Source organism: Heteronotia binoei, chromosome 1, assembly GCF_032191835.1.
Source record: "Heteronotia binoei isolate CCM8104 ecotype False Entrance Well chromosome 1, APGP_CSIRO_Hbin_v1, whole genome shotgun sequence".
Lineage (NCBI taxonomy): Eukaryota > Metazoa > Chordata > Lepidosauria > Squamata > Gekkonidae > Heteronotia > Heteronotia binoei.
Window position 1 is genome coordinate 54,954,101 of NC_083223.1, and position 22,859 is coordinate 54,976,959.

A 22,859-nucleotide genomic window follows, 5' to 3' on the forward strand; every position below is an offset into this window, starting at 1 on the left:
AGAATGTTGAGGAGAGGAAGAGACTTAGTTCTGTGGAAAGTTAGTCTGGCTAAGTGAAGCTGTGGAGAAGAACAACTTAATACTCACTAGAAAAAGGTCAAATTGTAATTTTTTTAAAAACCCAAATGCTGAGTAGAGAAATAGTTTTAAAGTTCTACTGAAAGCAGCATTGTAACCTGTTTAATCTACTCCACTGCTATGTTTAAGTCAGTTAATTCCTTGTTTAATCCTGTGAGCTGGTTGTCTCAAGGGAACACACACACACAAATAAATGGTGGCAGTGTATGAATGTTTGAGTCCCCAACCCCAGTAGCTCTGTGCAGTGTCTGAAGGACGGGTAGTAATTAAAAGGGACTGGCTTGCCCTGTCTTGTAATATTTCTGTAAGACAGAGGGCCTGGTATGTGAAATAGTCATGGCTCTCTATATATTTTAAAAGAAGCAAGACAGGTAGTGAGTGACATGCGACTTCCTGACCTACCTGTAACCCTGAACCTGTGGAACAGAGAGAGTGGAGAAAGGTCATCATAGTTCTGTACAACCAGCACAATAATGTAGGGCAGTTCGGCATACCTGCAAAGTATTTTCCTGCACCATTATATATATAATTGATAAGCTAGAGAGGGTAATTGCATCAGTATTGTAGCATGCATACATTGTGAGTAGAGTGGATGTTCCCTGTAGCCCTCTGCAGAATACAGCTGTCATTATACAAGCAGTTTCCAGTTGTTGCTTTCCCTAGAACAACAGCATCCTTTACTACTTGCAGCCCAAAGCAGTGTGTCCTTTCTCTTTCACATGGTATTCCAGTCTTGCTCCTAGTATTTAATTTCTGTAAGAAATTTCAAGATTGTGTGGAAACCGTGATATACAAGTTCTGTTCAAACTTGATGTTATGTTATGGGAGAACTTCCAAGGGTTCCCCACCTGAGATAAGGAGGGATGGGAAGGAATTAAGACAGGAATGTAGCCCTAGAAGTAATTCATTCCCCCCTTCTGTGGTTTTCCCTGATCTCCCCCCTCCAGCTGCTATAAACCTACAGGGGAAAATAACAAAAAAAACACCACCCTACCTTATTAGCTATACTCAGTCCTTTCACTTCTTCTGTACAGTTTGTGTAATTTCACTTTAATTCAGGGTGGTTTGATAACGAATATTGTCCACTATGCCTAATCCACCACATCAACCAAGCTTTCTGGATTTTTTTTTTAAAAAGACCCATCTACTGAATATGGCTTGTTTAGTGTCTCCTAGTAGAAAATTAAGTAGCAAGAATTTCTCCCAGAGCCCTTCCCCCCCTCCCAATTCAGTGATTAATTCTGCCCCCCCCCCAAAAAAAGAGAGATGCTGGGAATTAAGCCTGCCTGGAGTCAGACTTTTTATGTAAATTTGATCTCAGATTTTTTTAAAGGTTGAGGGAAATTTACCTGTGCAGGCCCAGGGGCATTTTTTTTGTTATTATGTCGCATGGGAAAGCAGCACTGAGCTCTCACAATCTCGCATGCTTCACTTCCTCTCTCCAAAATACTGGCTCTGGGATGGTCAGCTCCAACAGAATCCTGCATCTTTTCCTTCCAGTGGGATTGGCCCTCAGTGCTGCCCTTACACGGAAGGATGAAGAGATTCATAACTGACTGTTTGTCTTTGTGACAGCAGTTACAAAATGTACACAGACACACAACCGTGCATTGAAAAGTGGTAGTGATTGCAGACAAACTGGTTATATGAGGATGTTACAGGAAGCTCTGAAAGGCAAGTAGGTTGATGCGGTTTGGCTTATTTTGTACCAGATTCACACAGCATTTAGTCCTACACAAACGATTGTTAGCCTCATTGGTTCCAGTATGCTGAGGATTTAGCATCACAAACATAGTTTGGATCGGGTGCTAGCTGAATAAATATATTTCGCTTAAATAGGTCCAACACAGTAGCCGGAGGGGGTGGGGGGTTGGTTGGTATGTATTTGATTCAAAAAGCAAGTAGAAGATAAAATTGATTTTTCAATCTGGCCAGTAAATAAAACAGAAAGCTAGGAATTGATTTTTCTGTTCCATTACCATCATTATGTCTGAATGCTTAGTGACCTTGAGTAGCATTAAAACAATGAAGGGGGTGATTGAAGTCTGGAACTGGACTTGAAATAGCAAGACAGAAACCATCAAGACTTGTCCCAAACTAAAGCACTCAGTTACTACTCAGGTACTAAAATGTTGTTCTTGTTTAACATGTGCGAACCATTTAACAACTTGGTTCTTTCCTGTTGTCCACCTCCCACATTTCCTTTTGCACTTTTTACACTGCCTCTGGCTGGTGCACACAGTGCATCAGACGGGAACGTGGAGCACATGCGATCATGCTCAGTAGCTGCTATCCGTGTTTGGAATGCTCGTCCCTCACTGTACTTGGCCCCCTGAAAACAAGGCTGCTTTTATTTCAGAAGGCATTGTGTGGCCAGGGTAAGGATTAGTTAATTAAGTGGTGTGTATTTGCTTCCATATCTCAGCCTGATTCAAACTGCAAAGTACTTCATGAATTGGAAAATGCCTTTGAAATGATTCATTGTCATAAATGTTGACATTTGCCATTACTGTTCTGAAACAAATGGAAAGCCTGTAAAAGCGCAACTACAAATCATGCATATTATATTTTCTGCTGTCTCATTTATTTATGCTGAGCCATAAAGCTAAATAAACATTCATAAGCAAAAACTGGATCATTTTGTAGCACACTTTACAAGACCAACCACTGGGTGATGCTGTTCCACATGCTTTCTCAAAACAGATTTACGACATTTCTCTTTCTCTTTCCATCTTGAAGTGTTAAGGTACCCAACAATGCTATGTATAAACTCTCAGTAGAATTTAAAGAAAATACAAATTAAAGGTAACACTGGAAAAATGTGATGCTTTTCCAAGTGAGACATATTCAGTGTGCTGTTGTTGTCGTTAAGCTGATCATTGACATTACACTGTATTCAGTCATCATCTAAGATGGATTCAGGTGGGTAGCCAAGCAGCAGAACAAAGTTCAAATCCAGTGGTATCAAAATTATACTAATATGGTAATCCTACTGCACTCTGCACAATGGCAAATTCAGATGGTACCTACACCGATCCATTTTGACGTGGAGACTGGAATCATGGCAGTGGTTCATAATTACGAAAACAGCAGCACTGCCAGAAGGTATGTAAAAAATTGGGCATAGCCTTATCTGAAGCCAGGACTTCCACATCTGTCAAGTTCCACCACATTTGTCTTTTTTTTTTTTAAAAAGGATTTAGATCCCCACAGAGAAGTTGGAAGGAGATAAGTGGACATATCCCAGTGATCCCAGAAGTGGCACCTTTGGGAACCATGGTACTCATCATTGCCTGGTACCCACTTCCCTCTTCCCAAAAGCATTTCTTCCAAGGGTGTAGCCAGAAAAATTTGGGTGGCAGGGAGCTGGTGGAAAGGGGGAGGGAGGGAAATAAGAGAGTTGGAAGCTCCCAACAGAACAGCTCCCCTGCCTGCAGCCCTTGTGACTCTACTGGCTTCCTTGTCTACATGAGTCAGAGAGGAGGGAGTCTCCAATGCTTTCTCTTTTGCATTTTCATTTTAATTTATTTTGCATTTTTAAAAACCTATTTATTTCCTGCCTAGAAAAAAGAAAAATGAGACTGGAGCTTCCCTGACTGTGCATGGAGTTAGGGTTTTAGAAATCCCATGTACATCTTAAATTTTTAAAATATATTAATTCTTTTTAATCTCTTATTTTTTTCTCTGTGTGGGCAGCACTCATTTATGGGGCATTGCCCACAAATGCCCCCATGACTATGGGCTTGATTTCTTCCCCAAAGTAAAGAGCCTATTCTGCCTCTTCATCAATGGAGCAGGAGCTGCTTCAGAAGAGTCTTGGAGGCATCTGCTTTCTTTTGTAGGTCTCTCTCGGCTTGACTTCGCGAACGAAGATTTAAGAAGGGTGCAGTAGTCCACGTCTGCTGCAGGCTCGCTGGTGGCTGACAAGACCAATGCGGGACAGGCAGATCCGGCCACAGTGGCTGCAGAGAAAAGTCTGATTTGGGGTTGGTGCTGTAGCAGTGAGATTCTTTGTTATTTTTTGACCGCAAGTAAGGATGCCTGTTGACCGCGGCTAGCCAACTGGGCTGGGGGAGACGAGCTTTGTTTAGGCCACCTTTTCTAGGCCCCTCTCCGTGTGGAGCAAGCAGTGCTGTCCCTAGATAAGGCTGCTTGGTCGTTCAGGGTGCTGCCGAAAGATGCTTTCGTCTCCGGGTCAGCATCAGGCGACCAATACCCTGAACCGCCTACATGCAGGATCGGGACTGCGGCTTCCAGTGGCATCTTCCACCTGCCGTTTCGCCCCTTGCCCATCGCTGCAGGACTTGGTGTGTTGTGGGTTGTGGATGTGGATATGCCCTTCAGGCCTGTGCAGAGGAATTTTTAGGTGAAGCATAGTGTGCGCAGTACTGGCTCCACCCTTTCACCTTGGGGTCATCTGCCATGGCCCAGTAAGCCGGGACGCCGGCAGCGAGTCCTCCAGGTGGTAGGTGTTACATTAACGAGCTCTATCTGCCTGGGTTTGATGTTAGAGTTTTCCTTCTCTTGGCTGGCGAGGTTGGTGAGCCCAGCCTGCCCATCCGGTTATACCGCCGGACATTCGGTCGCACCATGACGTGGCAAACTCTGTGAGAAACGGGGGGGACCAGCGAGAAGGTGTTGCCATGGATGCAGTAATGCAGGAGAGGCCATTGCAGTGACCATCTGCCAGGCATAGCTGGACAGTGACCACGCGGCGTTCACTACACCGGGAAGGAGAGGCTATGTATTGCGCATACACTTTCCCTGGGGGGGCAGGATACCCAAGAGGGAGCCCACCCCTCCCCCCCAATTGTAGGGCTACTCTTTTAGAAACAGCTGCCTCAATCATAGGAGGTACTTGGTTTGGAACTTCCCAACATTTTGTGACTGGCCAAATTAGCTCTTCTCAGAATCCAAGAGAGACCCAAATTTAAGGTTGGGGACCCCTGTCCTAGAGATACAGAAACACACTATTGTCTCCTGCCTCTGCCTTAGTTCTTATCAACAACTACAAAAGGTAAATGTATGTGATCTGGGAGAAGACTGGACAGTGATGGTGCCACTACCACAATAGGCTGTAAAGTGATAAACACAGCTAAGGATCCAGGGGCATGTAGAGAAAGTTCTATATAACCTGGAAGTTCTGTATAACCACACTTTAAATCACCTTGCTTTAGTTTTTTTTTGCCTAAAATGAAACTCAGGTTCTTTCCCACCTGCATTTTTTCTGCTACTTGTCAGATGCCACTGAAACGTGGATTTACATCTCTGTGGACAGGCTATAAGGTTCATAAATCACCTCAACTAGAGTTGTTCTGCCTTTAATTGCTGAATGTTAGGAGAGTATGTAGCAGGACCACCTGTCACTATAAGGAAGAAACCTCGGCATGAGACCATCTGTAGAACCCTTTCCAATTTCAGACTGGCAGGTGTCAAGGAGCCCAACACTGAACCCTGTGGATTCCCAGGTAACCAAACTTCACTTTGTTTTATTAAAATAGTCTAAAGTTTTAATGGCTGTTAAAAGGATTTATTCTACAGACAACAAGATGCAGTAAAGTCATACAGCAGAAAAAACAAACAAAACTAGCTTAACTAACACTTTCAGAACCTGCATTAGATAGCAAAAACCTTAAGTCCAAGAGTCAAAGGCCATAGCTCGTGTTTTCTACATTACTAGCTATTGCAATATAAGCATATCATAATCCAGGCCTTCAGTCCATCAGAATCCAAGCTAGCCTCTTTTCTCTAGGCTCTTAGGTCAATTATAGCTTTTTGGCCAAGCATTTTCAGGTGATGATGACATCCAGTCAGAACTAGGTCTTTATGGAACCTTCTCAAAACTACCTTATCACTCCTGATTCTCCCCCTCCCATCTTCTGGGCCATAGGTTCTCGTGTGAAGCTAATTGCCATACCACATTTCCAGCTCTGGTCTTGAAGATGGTATGGGCCATGTAAGCCGAGAGTCCGATTAGTAACGCTGGATGGAACAAGCCCGTAACCGATGTGGCCAATCCTCCAAAAGCTTACAGAGCTCTTCTTACAGGGCCTACTGTAAGCTCTTGGAGGACTGGCCTCACCAGTGGGGGGTAGCCTAATATGCAAAGGAGTTCTTGCTACAAAAAAAAGCCCTGGGGATTTCTGAGCAAACCATTTAGAATCCCTTACACTGCAGTAGCAGAGGAACTCTTACAAAGGAAAGGACTCCACTGCATCATGGAGCACTTGATCCATTTCTGAGGACTGCATCATCTGATGCACATCGAGTGCCTTATTAAGCACTCCAAGCAAAGCACATTATCCATCCCAGAACAGAAATATTGATAAATACACAATACACATTCCACTGGAAAGGACGCTGACCGTCCTTGTAGTAAATAGGAAGAGAAGCAACCTTTGAAAGTGAGTAGTAGAACTAATCTCTGATTTGATATTTAATACCTTCCAATGCTCCAGAGCGTATTTGCAAACCTTTAACAGAACTCTTCCCAGCAATACTACATCTCCTGGCATGTATTTTATTAAGGGGGCGTGGTGGTTAGACTAGTGTTCTATTCTGTTATTGCATTCTTTTTTTGTGGTACATCATGAGGACTGAGCATAAGTGGAAAGAATGAGAGTCGTTTTTACTTTTATTTCAAGCAGCTGGTGACTTGAGGTAAAAGGTAATACAGAGCTGTCTCTAAGCAGTCACAGAGGGGAAAGTCCCAAGTTCCTTCTGGCAGAAGGAAAGTGGCTCAGCACCATGCAGGTGTCCATTACCCACTTGGCCACAAAGCAGTTTCATCTTGAATGGTGCTATCCATCTTCCCTTTCATACAATCCTTCCTCTTGATAGTAACAACATAGTTCTTTCTCTCACATGGTCACCATGAGATAGTGTTCACTAAATATTACTTTTCACTTCTCATCCCCCCTGAATTAAAGGGGGGGATATTACCCAGCTTGCTGGTCTGATGATCCTAATTATTTATAAATATGAAATTCCCAAAATGTAAAAGTTTGCTGTGCCCAGGTGCTGATTTCCCCACTCATCTCTACTAAGGTTTCCTACATTTCCCCACAATGATTTTCTAACCAGCCTCTCATAACTCCAGTATTTCTTCTGTTTCTCCAGTTATTGTTCCTTTAAGAGAATGTACCCTCAAAAGGAACCAAATAGAGCATCTCCTCATAGTTTTAGAGACTGAATAAGTGATCTGCCTCAACTAAATACATTTTTATAATTTATATATAACCTCTAACTTTGAATCTGGCACACATTTATAGCAGTTTGTAGATTATCCCTTTTATGACCATCTCAATTTGCTGCTTGCTTACAAAAATTTGGGTGACAAGCTCCAGAAGTCAGAATACTGACGTGGAGGAACTTATAGAAATGTGCTTAACAAATCCTTTTAACATTGCTGATGTGTGTGTTCCAATATCAGTTTTCACATTATATTCTTTTTGTGTTTCAGTTGTTCACCTGGAAATGTTACAAAATCTCAAGAATGCATAGAACAGAGGAACTTATAGAAATATGCTTAACAAATCCTTTAACATTGCTGGTGTGTGTGTTCCAATATCAGTTTTCACATTATATTCTTTTTGTGTTTCAGTTGTTCACCTGAAAATGTTACAAAATCTTAAGACTGTATAGAGCAGAGGAAAATAGAATACACATAACACACACACACACACACACAGCTCATTATCGTTTGCTGTAGTAAATATGACAAACATGTTAATCCTAAAAACTTGAAGATTAATAATTCAAGGTCAATAAATTCCAAACTAGATGACAAATTAAAATTACTGGTGGGAGTTGTTATGCCCTTTCCATTTGTAGGTGGTTTTTAATAACTCCATTAATTGTTTCTGTCTCTTTCAATCAGACACATTGAGAGTGGTCAGACCGAGAACCAGAGGAGGTATCTTTAATAACTTGTCTGGCTCTCTTGACCCTATCAGTATCAGCTCATTCACCCACTCCTTTCTTTTTGATGCATTCATATAAAAAGATACCTTTGTGTTAGAAATAGGGTTGCCAAGTCTGATTCAGGAAATATCTGGGGACTTTGGGGATGGAGCCAGGAGACTTTGGGGGTGGAGCCAGGAGAAAGGATGTGACATCACTTTGTGATGTCATATCCTGTGATGTCACTTCCAGGTCAAAGGTCAAGTGATGTCATTTCTCAAGCACCGCCCCTTCAAATGATGTCACTTCCAGAATATTGCATCCAAACGCCTTTCTGTGACGTCATTTCCCCCTTCCAAATTTAAATTTCTCACTTTACATTGATTTCTGACCCTCAAACCTTTGTTGTAATAGCAGGGGATCTCCAGCCACCATCTGGAGGCTGGCAATCCTGATTTATACTTTACTTTTAGTGGGAACCCAAGCTGCTTCCATCAGAGGTTGAGAGTATTCCAATGTTACCCAGCAAGCTTCCTTGGCAAGGTAGAGATTCAAACCCAGGTCTCCTAGACCCTAGTCCAGCACTCTAAAGCTGGAATCCAAAGGATGGGTACATAATATGAAGGGAAAGAACTACTCCATGCACACCAGGAGCTTTGCTTGTACTCTTCACTGCAGGAATTTCTTTTGCTAACCAGGCAAGGTGTACTGAAAACTGCACAGAGGTTTGTGTTTGAGGGCATTTGGAACTAATTGATGCTGAGAACTCTGAAATAAAATTCCAGCTACATAGGCAGTTCTCTTCTTTGATTTCTAAATAGTTAGCAAAACTGATTTACTGTCTTTTCCCCACCCCCAACCCCAGCTCCAAATGGCTGTGGAATATCTTTGCTGACCATTGGAGAAGGGTGGGCTGCAAGATGACAAAAGATACAACCTATGCTTGTCACCTTCTCTCCCCAGGACTCCCCTGCTCATTTGGTATTCTAAAACCACCAAACCAGAGTTTTGAACCAGACCTGTATGTTTAATAAACAGTATTCAGAAATATGGAGATGAACACTTAATAGCAAAGAAATCAAAGAATGCTACTTAGACATCAACTCATAGAAATAAGCCCTCCTATTAATTCTGAAGTTCTCATTATACGAATAGAGAAGTCACAACTTTGTATGCACTACTAAGACAGCAAGAAGAGGAACTGCTGAGTTCTCTGAGACAGTGAAATCTTGAGAAAAAATGACAATAGTAGAGCTGTAATGAAATCCACTGCTTTATAAAACTTTGTTAAGTTCAATCAGTAGTAATGTCTTAACACAGTAGCCAATATACTGTTGAAGTAAATGGAGGAATGGCTTGAAATCTGTTGCTCTTCAGTTACAGACTCTTTATTTCTATCTAATCTTTAACAAACTTTTAAGAAAAGCTAAATATGTAATTAGTACTAAATATGTAAAGACAAGATTGTCCATAGAAAACAATAGCAGAGCCTGGATTGTCCATAGGATATAATGGGCTTCATTGAAATACATTGAAGCACAGAAACGGCTTTAGCAAAAACCTGGAATGGATTCTTTCAGGAAAGTCAAAAGATACTACAAGTGTCCTGGGGGAGGGTGGGTCGCCATACTCTGGGACTGCATTGCTAGGGGACTGGATTGTCAGGGGGAAAACTAATCTGAAAACTTTAGGACTGGATTGACAGGGGAAAAGGTAGTTTTCCATCCTCCAGGACTGGATTGACAGGGGAAAATGTACTTTGCCAACCTCCAGTCCCCAAGGCTGCCCTTCTACCCTGTCCCCTGGCAATGCAGTCCCAGAGTATGGCAACCCACCCTCCTCCTGACAATTCCATTCCAAGACACTTGTAGTATCTTTGAATTTCCTGAAAGAATCCATTCCAAGTTTTTGTTGCAGCTGTTTCTGTGTTTCAGTGTATTTCAATTAAGCCCATGAAAGTCAATGGACAATCCACGCTCTGCTATTGTTCCCTATGGACAATCTTGTCATAGGTTTTAGAACATCCCCGACACACACTCAGGGAAGATCTTTGTTGATTTGAAAGAAAGTGGAATAGGGGGAGAACTGAAAGGCGCTGGAACGGGAGGGGGAGAAACAGAGACGACAGTCTCCCTTCCAACACACACACAAACAAACAAATACCGGAAGATTTTTGTTGATCTTAAAGAAGCTGGAATGGGATACCGAGGACACACACAAACAAATCAGGGAAGATCGTTGATTCTAAAGCAGCTGCTGGAACGGGATGTTGAGGGGGAGAAAAAGGACACCTCCAAACATTCACTGAAGGGGGAAAAAACTTTGTTGGTGCTTCAATGGGATGAAGGAGGAGAAAGGAGAGTGAGCGTGCATGGCTCCCCCCCCCACTTCCATCCATGGCTCCCACACGCTGCGGCTGGCCCCTTAGCAGACTCTCTCACTCACGCGCACACACTGGCCTGCCCCCTCCCCTTCTGACAGACCTCCTCACCTCAGGACTGGAGGAGAGCGGAGCAGGCCGACGACGCTGTGCGCTGCTGCCCGCTTGCTCTTGCTGCCTGAGTCCTGGCCTGGCCTGCCCCCTCCCCTTCTGATAGACCTCCTCACCTCAGAGGACTGGAACAGGCCTCCGCCGCTGCGCGCTGCTGCCCGCTCTTGCTGAGTCCTGCCCTGCCCCCTCCCCTTCTCTGATTGACCTCAGAGGGGAGGGGAGCGGAGCAGGCCGACGCCGCTGCTGTGCGCCGCTGCTGCCTCTTCTTCAACTTGCTGCTCCAAAGGACCCGGACTCGCAGCCTTTGCGCCATTCCCCTCTTCCCGCCCCCCGCTTCTGTTTTTGGGGACAGCGGGGGAGGAGGGTGCAAACTCAGGGGTCCCCCGCCAGTGCGGGAGGGTTGGGACCCCTAGTTAGAAACAGCAGCCTGGATTCAGGCTTCAAGGCCTAGACTGCATCCTGTAAAATTAGATGGGAGAATTCTGAGGAGGTAGAGAAAGTGTTATACTTTGATGGGAAGAGGTTCACAGTTTAAACGGTTCACATTTGAAATGTTTCTCCATATAAAGTCTCCCTGGAAATCAAAATTTAGGGCATTGAACAGAGAAAAAACTATCTTAGCCCTTTTCATTGTATATACATTTTCTGCTTATGGAGAATTATTGCTGTAGAAGAACTTTGAAAAAAGTTAATTTCTCACCTGAAGTCTGAGTCTGTGCCATCCATTCTACCACTACAGCTCTCTCACACATCATTATGCTCAGGGCTTTTTTTGTAGCAGGAACTCCTTTGCATATTAGGCTACACACCCCTGATGTAGCCAATCCTCCAAGAGCTTACAGTAGTCCGAGCCCTGTAAACTCTTGGAGGATTGGCTACATCAGGGGGTGTGGCCTAATACTCAAAGGAGTTCCTGCTACAAAAAAAAGCCCTGATATGCTGTATAATTTGACCAGGCCTCACATGTCATTAGATTTTCAAACACTCACCAATTCTCCCATGGTCCAGCCAGGAGATCCCTGGTCTTCAGGGCTCTATCTGCTGGCCCCAGCTGGCCAGCAGGGGAACTCCCACCCCCAAATCCAGAAGTTATGTAATTGTATTGCCAATGTCATACAATGACATTCTGGTTTTGGGGCAAACTCTATGGTTTTGTAGCAAAAAACCATAGAGGTTTTGCCCAAAACCTAGGTCTACCTGTTCTAAAAAAGTGTGGATGCACACAAAAGATTATACTCAGAAGTAAAAAATTTTGGTCTTAAAGGTGCCACTGGACTCAGACTTTGTTCTCTTGCTTCAGACCAATATAGCTACCCACCTGAATCCTCACCAGAACAAATCTAGCTGCTATTTAAAGAAAGAAGACTTGTATTTGGGGTAGTATGAAAGCATATTATGAGAAAAAATTAATGTTATTCCAACAGTTTGCTGCTGCCATAGTGCTGAAGCACCAACAAAAATTGGGATAATCTGCAAAAGGAAATTAAATGAATTCTCTAGGATACAAGAGAACTGAGAACCAGTTTGGTGTACTGGTTAAGTATGTGGACTCTTATCTGGGAGAACCGTGTTGGATTCCCCACTCCTTCGCTTGCACGTGCTGGCATGGCCTTGGGTCAGCCATAGCTCTGGCAGAGGTTGTCCTTGAAACAGCAGTTACTGTGAGAGTCCTCTCAGCCCCACCCACCTCACAGGGTGTCTGTTGTGGGGGAGGGAGATAAAGGAGGTTGTGAGCCGCTCTGAGTGGAGGGTGGAATATAAATCCAGTGTCGTCGTCTTCTACAACCAGCCCACAACTAATTGCTATATAGAGTTCAGACAGTGATCACCGAATAGGACACAAAAAATGCAATCCTAAACAAAGTTATACCCCTCTAAATCCATTTAAGTTGGTAGACTTGGATGGGTGTAGCTCTGCCTAGGACTGCAAAGCAGTGTACCTTCATTTCTAGAAAGTCAGTTTCAGATGGAGAGGTCGCTTTCCAAGAGTATAGTCTGGAAAAAAATCATTCCCTTGTCTTCAGACTTTAAATCATAACACTTTCCCGTAGTTCTCCAAGCTTGTAAAATACAGAGAATTCTGATTTCAGATGACACAGAAAGACTAATAAAGACCATTAATAGATCTCTGTCTTTCTGGCAGCAGTTCAAAGAAAGGGGAGAACAAGTTGTTTCTGCCTTAGAAGAGTGAAGGTGCTATTAAGGTTCCATTGCCCTGATCACCACCTCATGGAGGTTTGTGAAGAAGACAGGGCCACAATCTACTTCAGATAACAGTGCAGTGCTTCAAGAAACCCTCACTCCACATGATCAGAAGCCTTCTCCACATCTATAGAAGCCTCATGACTTTGTTGGTTGATTTGTTTGATTAGCAGTAATGAACAATATCAAATAACTGATGGCACTAAATGGTGTCACACGTCTATTTTTTGGCATTTTTAGGTAGATAGTGGAATATAATTAATATAATTAAATTTAACAGCCGGGGGGGGAGGGGTGGAATTGCTGTGAATGTTTTGTGGGCTGGTATAATTTCTTCAGAAGGTTTTAATATGAGAATAACTTTGGACTGTTTTCTAGGACAACTGTAACCAAGTCAGATGTGGTTACAAAGGTGATGAACAAAAATGTCCTGCAAATCATCTTCATTAAAAAAAAAAAAAAAAACAGGCTGAAGATAGGAGTCCTGGAAGAAAGCAATTTCTTGCTGAGCAACAAAACAACAGCAGCAATAATAAAAATAGCAACAAAAACAAAGAAATCACTGTATTCCAGAAATCTTGTCTTTAGTTTTTTTAAAAGAATATCTTAAATCTCATCTAATGTAATATCAGCCCATAAGCTTTGAGCTGAAAGAAGTGTGCATATATTTTAAAGTTTATTCATAAGATCTGGTATGGTTTTCTGTTTTCTAAAACTTCTTTTTGGGGAAAAAATCTCCCGCTGATGGTGTCACATACAATATTGCCACTCATAATTACAGTGCTCTGCTTGGCTTGTAATGTGTCTGTCAAGATCAGGAACAATCTGCCATGGTCTTTTTTCATAGAATGTTTGGTTGAAATACATGGCGGTGACTTTAACTTTGGTTATATCTAATAACAGGAGATACATTTCATGAAGAATGACAAGAATAGAGGAACACTAAAGAAAATTAGAAGGCAACAGTAAAACAATATTGCCATCTAGTGGCCTAAACCATAGCTGTATTAGAAATGAGAGGAAAAAGTCAAAACAGGTCATTCCTGTCTTCTCAAATGCATGTTCATAGAGAAATCAGTGAGCTACTTGTTTTGGATTGGGGGGGAAAGGGAAATTTTCCCTGTTCCCTATAGTGCAATAGAACTAAGCTACTCAAGTTCTGGGATGGGTGAGGAGAAAATAGGGAAGTGGTAATGATTGAAATCTCGGTAGAAATTGAAAGTATGCTGTGCTGCTTTCATGCTGCCAGGGTTTGTGGACAGCAAGAATATGCAGTTTCTGTCATTGGTTGTGAGAGCCTTCTTTTGTTGTGAAACTTAGTATACCCAAGCCTTCTCCCTCACAATAGGCCTCTGCCCGAGGCAAGGGATATATTTAATTTCTTGATTTCTTTAATACACTTACATACTCCACAGACAGAAAGTCTAAAACTTCTTTCCCGCATATGGTAGATCTACACACCAAACAAGAAAATCGAGAGAGACCAGTGATGAGAAATGATCAGATCATCTCTCTGTGAGGGAGAATTGCTCCTTCATGATCTGAAGGTTCTCCATGGCTGTACCATAATGTAAAACCACTAAATAGATTTCCCTTTTCCCTGACAAAAATCCTTTCTCAGCTGCTATTTGCCCCAATACAGGGGGAAAGGCAGGCAGCACCTCACGTTTAAAGGTATATTTTTAACAAAACCGGAATGAATGGTGAGGGGGATGTGAATGGCTCCTCTGTATGAACAATATGCAGTTTGTGTCATGAGCTTCTTGGCCTTTGGGCCATGATGAAGTGAAGTAAGGAGATGTAGGTAGATGTTTTCCTCCTTTTACAATAAATTTTATGGACACTGTTGAGAATCAGGATTAAAACCACACCATTCTAATAGCTATAAAGATTCTCCCCAGCATGAACAGTCTTGCAAAGGTCTTGGAATTCTTCCAAAGGAAAGCGTCAACAAGATTTTCTTCTTGTTGGATCAGGGAGGTCAACAGATGTGTCACAAAAAGGGAGGAAGGAGTGGGCTGTAGCATGACTCCATGCCAAGAAGAGGTGAGAGCTGCCAGCTAGGGTCATCATTAGAAGAAAAATAAAATGGTGCCTGATAAACAGTCAAGCCTAACAACCTTCAGTGTCTCAATGCAAATGGAACTCCTCACTCTTTCTCATAAGTTTAAAGTCATAATATAGATAAGACAAAAGGTACAATCTCTTGTTAACTGAAATTGCTTCTCAACAGGGAACAAAAGCTCCTTTAAGGAAAAACAAACAATTTGTACATTAACAAGTTTCTTTATGCTACTTTTGAAAAACAATATTGGATTGTAGATTAAAATTGATGAAAGAGATTTTTACTGATTTCCCTTTTCATGAAAGTCCTCTAAAAAGTCACTTTGGGTGGTCAGGGAACCTTCTAGAACATCATAGAGTGTAGCAGGGGGGAAGATATAAAAGAGAATTGGTAGAAATTGGGCGAGTGGCAAAAAAAAAAATTCAGCAAACTAACTCCACTTGCAGTTGAGTTTTTCAATCCAACTCAATGTCTTATCCGAATGTCCCAATTCATCTTTACAACATGTACACATAAAACACTGCCTTCCCCCATGAACCTTGCTTATGAAGATTAGATTCATTCTAGATAGTACTTTACTGCCACTGACCCTGATAGCCCTATCTTGTCAGATCTCGGAATCTAAGCAGGGTCGACCCTAGCTAGTAATTGGATGGGAGACCACTAAGGAATACCAGGGTTGTGGCACAGGGGCAGGCAATGGCAAGCCACCCCTGAACATCTCCTGTCCTGAAAACCCTATGGAGTCACCATAAGTCCCCTGTGACTTTACAGCAACAAAGAAAAGCAGTTTACTCCTGCATATTGGATGAACACCACACAAAAAGAATCTTGGTACTCATACAAATGCATTGAGGTTTGTTTTTACAGTGTTCTACTAATGTACACCCATGAACTGATGAGGAAAGAAAGATGCAGCAAACTTAGCGTACACAACACTCTGTACAACATTTGGAAATAAAGGCAAAACAATGAAGAACTGCTAATTCATCAGTTCTACTATCCCAGATCTCCCAAGTCATAAGAAGAATGAAGAATAAGAACATCACAGAAGTGTCCTTAGCTACAATTCTCCTCCTTGGTTCTCTTTTCACTGCAGAACCTCTGTTTTCTGGAAACAACCCTGATTTAGGGATACTCATTCCATATTATAGTGCCATCATGTGAATTTTTCCACTGTTGCCAGCTGGGGGCATGGAATGGGAATGGACCAACACACAGCAAGAGAATATTCCCCCTCAGAGTGCCATTTTCAGCAGCAGCCCCTGTGGTGGGCATAATGGACCGTCTTGCTCTGAAACAAAACAAGATGGTGACCACATTCTGCTCCAGCCTGTTCATTCAAGACTGCATCCCTTAGACATATAAGGAACTTATTATCTGAATTACAATACAGCTGAAAATCAAACTTGATGCCATGGATACTCGCCTAATCTTAAAATCATCATGCTTTAAGTCAATTGGATATATGATTTTAGAAAGGGGATCTAAAACCCATACAATCCTACTCATTCTAATCACTTACACATGTCAAAGTAAATCCGTTAATAATCCATTTGTCATGCTTTTATTATTCTTGCACTCATCAACAGCTTTATTTTTCCTGTTTCACCACAGTAAAAGTTTTGATGGCCCATTACAGTCTTCATCCCCTTCTCCTCTCCCTTTCCTTCAAATGTGGTTCCCACACTGTAATAGGAAACATTTACAGTAAAGTCTGTGAAAGGTATTTGGTACTTCTATTGCAGCTGGGACTCATTAGTTAAACTCTCCCCCCTCCACTCCCCCCTCCCAGGAAAAACACTGGATGCCAACATATTTCTGTTTCTTTAGTCAGAATTTAACTAATATACATTTCACTTGCAGTGCCATTTGCTGATGCTGTTTGAAATGCTAATATAATTCTCATTTGATGTTGTATGTCACCAAACTGGGCACCATGCAAAAATCAAAAGTGTCACAGCCTTACTTGCAAGCTTACAGTCAAACATGAGATTTAAGGAAAGGAAATTAGGAGGGAAGAGGGGTAGTGCCACCTGTCAATCAGGAAAAGTAAGAAGTATCATGACCAGAATGCAAGAGTGAAAAGGAGGGGGAAACACAGTTGAACAGTTAGAAGTTAGAACAGCAGGAGAAAAAAAATATGAAAGAAACAACCCTTTTGAGGGATTATGTTTCTGGCATTCCTATGTCATGTACCAGGAGAACATACTATGCATGATCTACTCATTATGCTTTGTTGCCATTTTGTGTGAAATGGGCAACACATATAATTTTCCAGCCATCACATATATTACCCAAAATCTGGATTTTGTGTACCAAAGCTGCAAAGCTGCAGAAATACTTTCTGATCAACATAGTGATTGAGTGTACTGAGAGGTCCACAAGCAGCATGTACTCCCTGCATATGAGACAGGAACACCAGAAACATAATCCCTGAAAAGGGCAAAAGATACACAGCAATGTTATTGGCACAACAGCAGTTGAAAAGGGAGTTGTGAGAAGAGACAAAAAAAAGTGTGTGGGGGGGGGGGGGCTGAGATCAGAATCTTGATTAATATCAAGAAGGAAAAAAAAGAGCAATTGACAGAAACCTTCAAAGAGTGAAATTCGATCAAAAAGAAACCAAGGAAGAACAGAAACCCTAAAATCTGATGTGAGATAACAAAAACATGATCCAGGATTTCAAATGCAGAAGGCCCAGAAGCATAAGAACAGAGAAAAAAAAACCCCTCTTGATTTAACATAAAATAAGATAAAATAAGAGAGGGTAGTGTCTGTACACAGAAATGTAAGGAAAGCATGAAAGGATCATGAAGAGAAGATGGAAGGAAGTTTATATGCTGGAAATAAATTATCCATTCAAGGTGCTGAGAGGGGAATAATTAGGGCAATTGCTAGACAGAAATGAAAGATTCACATAAACTGATACCACAACACATTTAGATCAAGATGGTGTTAAGTCTGTCTGTAGCAGTAAGAAAGAGCAAGAGTCTAGTAGCACCTTAAAAACTGTTATATATGTGATCTGAAGTGTGTCCAATATATGAGGTTCTTGCCTGGCTCATTGGAGCCTGGGGGCTGAGCTTGGGGGCTCGGGAACAATGGGCAGCAGGATTCGAATCTCTGTTGTCCTGCTCCAATCATGGGCCCCCTGCTGATTTCAATGGTCCAGTAGTGTGCTAGCGTGAGAACTTTGTGTGTATATATAGGGTGATTTCCCACACAGCTTACCGAGGAGCGAAGTCCCTCCTCACCGCGCAGCGTCTGCTCGGATTTCCCACCAACTGCTCCGCAGATTCAGGAAGTGCCGGACCTTTTACATCTCAAATGGAAATCGCTAAAACCCTAGTTTACGTTAGCAACGCAAAAGGTGCGGCACTTCCTGAATCCGCGGAGCAGTTGGTGGGAAATCCGAGCAGACGCTGAGCGGTGAGGAGGGACTTCGCTCCTCGGTAAGCTGTGTGGGAAATCGCCCATAGTTGGCCCTGTCGGCTCAGTAGTCAGTCTTTGAGTGGAGCTAACAAAATCTGTGCCAAGGTATGAGCTTTCATGAGCCACTACTCACTTCTTCAGATACAGCTAGAAGAGGACAGATGGACTCACATTCTAGCTGTATCTGAAGAAATGAGCAGTGACTCATGAAAACTCATACCTTGCCACAAATTTTGTTAGTCTTTAAGGTGCTACTGGACTCTTACTCTTTTCCATACAATACATTTGTTAGTCTTTAATATACAACAGGGTTTTTTGTTGTCTTTGCCACAACAGCCTAACATGACTACCCATCTGAAAGGATCTGATGAAGCCAGGGAGAAAGGATAATGAAGCTATAGCTTAGTTAGATTTGAGTCCAGCAGTATCCAGTGTTCCCTCTAAGCTGAGTTAGCATGAGCTAGCTCACAGATTTTTAGCCTCCAGCTCACACTAATTTATGCAGTATCTCACAACTTTAAAGCCAGTACCTCATAACTTTAATGACAGTAGCTCACAAAGTAGAATTTTTGCTCACAAGACTCTACAGCTTAGAGGAAACATTGCTAGTATCTTAGAGCAGTAATTACTATCTTTTTTGGTATGGTGACCACAAGTCCAAATTTACTTTGTAAGGTGACCCATCTAGGGTTAGCCCAAGGTTTTTTGATGTCAGTGCCATAGGTAAATGATGACCTTGGCACCCATCTGTTTCAGTATTCCATTTTCTATGATGCTCATCCAGGTATTTCTGAGAAACCAACAAACTTCACACCAAGGGTGGCACTGAGTTCATCTCTTCCTCCACTGCCAGCTAGGCTAGAGCAGGAGTTTAAGGACATATGCTCAGAGGTGCTGGGTTGAGGAGATGCACGAAGATGACTGATAGTGGTGGAGAGGGGGGCAACAAGGGGCTCAATCAGTACATCTCCCACAGCAAACAGAAGACACTGACACACTGCAGAGGGCTGGGCAAAGGTTGGGCTGCTGAATGGACAGCAGTGCTAGAGCCAAAGCACACACATGCCTCTTTGTCTTCTCCTCTGGTTTTTCCATGGCATTCTGAACAGCTCCCATCTAGAGTTCCCTCTAAGCTGAGTTAGTGTGAGCTAGCTCACAATTTTGTAGCCTCCAGCTCACACATTTTTATCTCAGCTCAGGAAAAATGGCCCTAGAGCAAACTAACATATGCAGCAGCTCACAAAGTAGAATTCTTGCTCACAAAACTCCACAGCTTAGAGGGAACATCCCATCTACTCTCCAACCTTCCCCTGTACTTTTAGCCACTACTGTGAAGTTACAAGCAGTCGGATAGCTTTCTTACCCTCATTATTGTCACAAAAAGGGAGGGGAAATGAAAACATGAAATGCTGGCAAGGAGGAAAGAAGGGGGAGAATGCAAAAGAAGCTGCTTTTAGTGATGGCTGACCTATAACCCACTTTTGGAGACTTTGGGCGTTTTCGCACTTACCTTAAGCCAGAGCGATGTCCCTCTTCACCGCGCAGCGTCTGCATGGTTTTCGCACGAATTGCTGTGGAGCACCTGGAAGAGCCGCAAAGTCCCGCGGCTTTTGTGGCGCAAATGTAAACCGGTTTTTGGCGGTTTACATTTGCGCCGCAAAAGCCGTGGGACTTTACGGCTCTTCCAGGTGCTCCGCAGCAATTAGTGCGAAAACCGTGCAGACGCTGCGCGGTGAAGAGGGACGTCGCTCCGGCTTAAGGTAAGTGCGAAAAAGCCCTTTGTAACTAACTGTTAGGTTTCATGTCGGGAAAGATGGCATTAGAGACCAACAAGGTTTTCAGGATATAAGCCTTCAAGAGTCAAAGCAGTGCTCAGATCTAGCTGTTCTAATGCAAATCAACATGACAACCCATCTGAGAATATAGCTTGGTTATAAGAGGTATCAAAAGGACCAGAAGTTAAAGAAATGTTTTAGTTTAAGACCAAGAGGAAAGGAGGAGACATAAGCTGAATAAGAAACCACGGTGAGAAAATGGCTAAGAGGGCAGTCTGTGGGTTTCTGAGAACAGACTCGGTGTCTGAACATAAAATAGGTATGGAGATGGAGAAAGTAGAAAACAAAGAGACTGGTGAAGAAAACCAAGACAGAATCAGTCTTGGCACATAGGAGCAAAATGGTAGAGATTATCCAGCAAGAAGGAGGCCTCATCTTAATGTTTATAGCTTAATTATGGGAAGGCTGCTGAGGTCAGGGATGTTGTTCAGTGTGTTACCATTTCTCTCCCCTGTATTTCCCCCCTTTGGCAAAGCAGCTTTTTACTGCACAAAATTCTGTACCTTCTTACCAGCAAATTTAAAGTTTCTATTCACACATTTATTATTCATCAAACACTCTCAATGCCATTTAGCCAGTGGCTTGTCTTTCCAGATGTATGAAATCATTGTTATAGGTTCCAACCTTGGCATCGGGGTTGTGCTAACTAATTAGCACTATCAAAATAACTGCTACAGAGTTCATAATCAGACCTATGCTTTGCAGTCTACATCTGCTACCCAAATGGTAAATAATTTAAAATGCTCACACTCGGTATTAGGGATGTACAAAAAAGGTCATTAGTCTTATCAAAAAGTTTTTACCTCCCTTAGGAAAAGTAATGAAGCATTTTTTTCCTCTCAGATTTCATGTTAAGCAAAGCTCCATGGCAGTTTAGGGATATGAAATACCCCCGTTAACTTTGACAGTCCTTATCCAAACTCCTTTTCTGAGCAGGAACTTTGAAACTTTCCTTAGAGCACTGTTTCTGATAAAAAATCAGTAGCAGCTTTACTGGATGAAGAGCACTTTAAATGTTTGGGAAAGTAATATTTTCTGAGTCCACTCTTCATAACTTTATTTAAGACTGGTAAGAGCTTTATGGGTGTGTGAGTGTGTGTGTGCGTGATATTTACAGTAATAGACTTTGACACTTGGAAAGATACATTCGTCATGCTACCTTCAAGATTTCAAGCCTCTTTAAAAACACATGCAGATTAGATACAATTTGGTTCATATGATATTAATTACATTACAACTGCTCTGCACTGAAACTTTTCTATTGCCAGGGATCACTGAAATAACCCTGAGCCACACCAACACAGTTCTTGATTTATGAAATCTGTTTTTAAAATAGGGTTACCAGATGTCCTCTTTTTAGAGGATGTCTCCTCATTTTTGTGTGTCCATCCTCTTTTGGACTCTTTTTTAAAAACAAACAAACAAACAAACTGATGAAAATGTCTTCTTTTGGGGTTGGAAGGCTAGGAATATTCCTAGTTAGTAGCAGTTATGATAGTTTAAACAGTGCATGTAAAAGCTTATATATTGAATAAAACTTTGTTGGTCTTAGAGGTGCCACTAGACTTGAACTTTGTTCTGTGCTTCAGACCAACACTGCTACCCACCTCTCTGAAGCAGTTATTTGGGAAATATGTCCGCTCTTTTGCTTTTCAAAGTATGAAAAGTGAAGTCTTTTAGCCAAACTAAACTGTATTAATATTTGGGTTTTGCTTCTTTTCCTGGTTTTGACATACAAAGAGAGGACTGATGTCTGTCCTCAAAATACCCTGCAAGTTTCAAAAAGATTGGACCAGGAGGTCCAATTCTATAAGCCCCAAAAGAAGGTGCCCCTATCCTCCATTATTTCCAAATGGAGGGCAGGCATTTAAAAGCTGGTGGTCCCTTTAAATGTGATGGCTGGAACTTCCTTCAGAATTCAATCATGCTTGTCACAACCTTGCTCCTGGCTCCACTCCCAAAGCTCCCAGATATTTCTTGAGTTGGATCTGGCAGCCCTAGGCCCAGGAAATTCTTGAGGGATTGGCTGTGGTGCCTGGGGAAGGAAGATTTTGGAGTTGGGAGAGAGCTCAGTGAAGATGTAATTCTATTGAGTCTGCCCTCCAAAGCTGCAACTTCTGTCGGGGGACCTTATCTCTGTAGTCTGAAGATCAACTGTAGTTCTGGGAGAATTCCAGGCCCCACCTAAAGTTGGCAGCCATCTATTCTTTTCTTCCTAGATGGGAAATCATTTGGGAACCCTACGGAAGCCACTCCGATAATTTCGGAACAAGAGAGCAGAGTACAAATAAATACATGAACCCATCATAGAACTAGAATGTCAGATTAGCTTACTATTGGATCTGTCCTCTATATATCATTAAGGCTATATGTTAAACATACAAGGCATGATCAAGCTCAAGATAAGTATTTTTCAGTCTCATTGACTTCAATAACAGCAAGTCATGCATGACAACCTTGACTGGATACTGTTTAGGCTCGATTATTTGTTTTCCCTTAACTGAGCTTACATTGTATATTTCCCTGTGCTTTCAAATACAGCTCTGCAAAATGTCACTTCTGTGTAGGTTCTTGTACATATGATAAATGCACACATATCTGGTGTACATTCATCAGAGTGTATCTCTATGCACATTACAGTTGTGAGTATGCACACTTTTTCCTAGGATGAAGTTTAGGGGAAAGCTAAACTTTTACAGTACATGGGGTTTGAAAGTAACTGTTTCACATTCAAGAGGTAATCTCACTCCATGGATTGAGTCCAGTTACTCCCTTCTGCAAAATGAGGAATTTTCCCCTGATGCAGTAAGTCTTCCTACGTTGGAACACAACTTCTTCGTTTTTTTAAAAA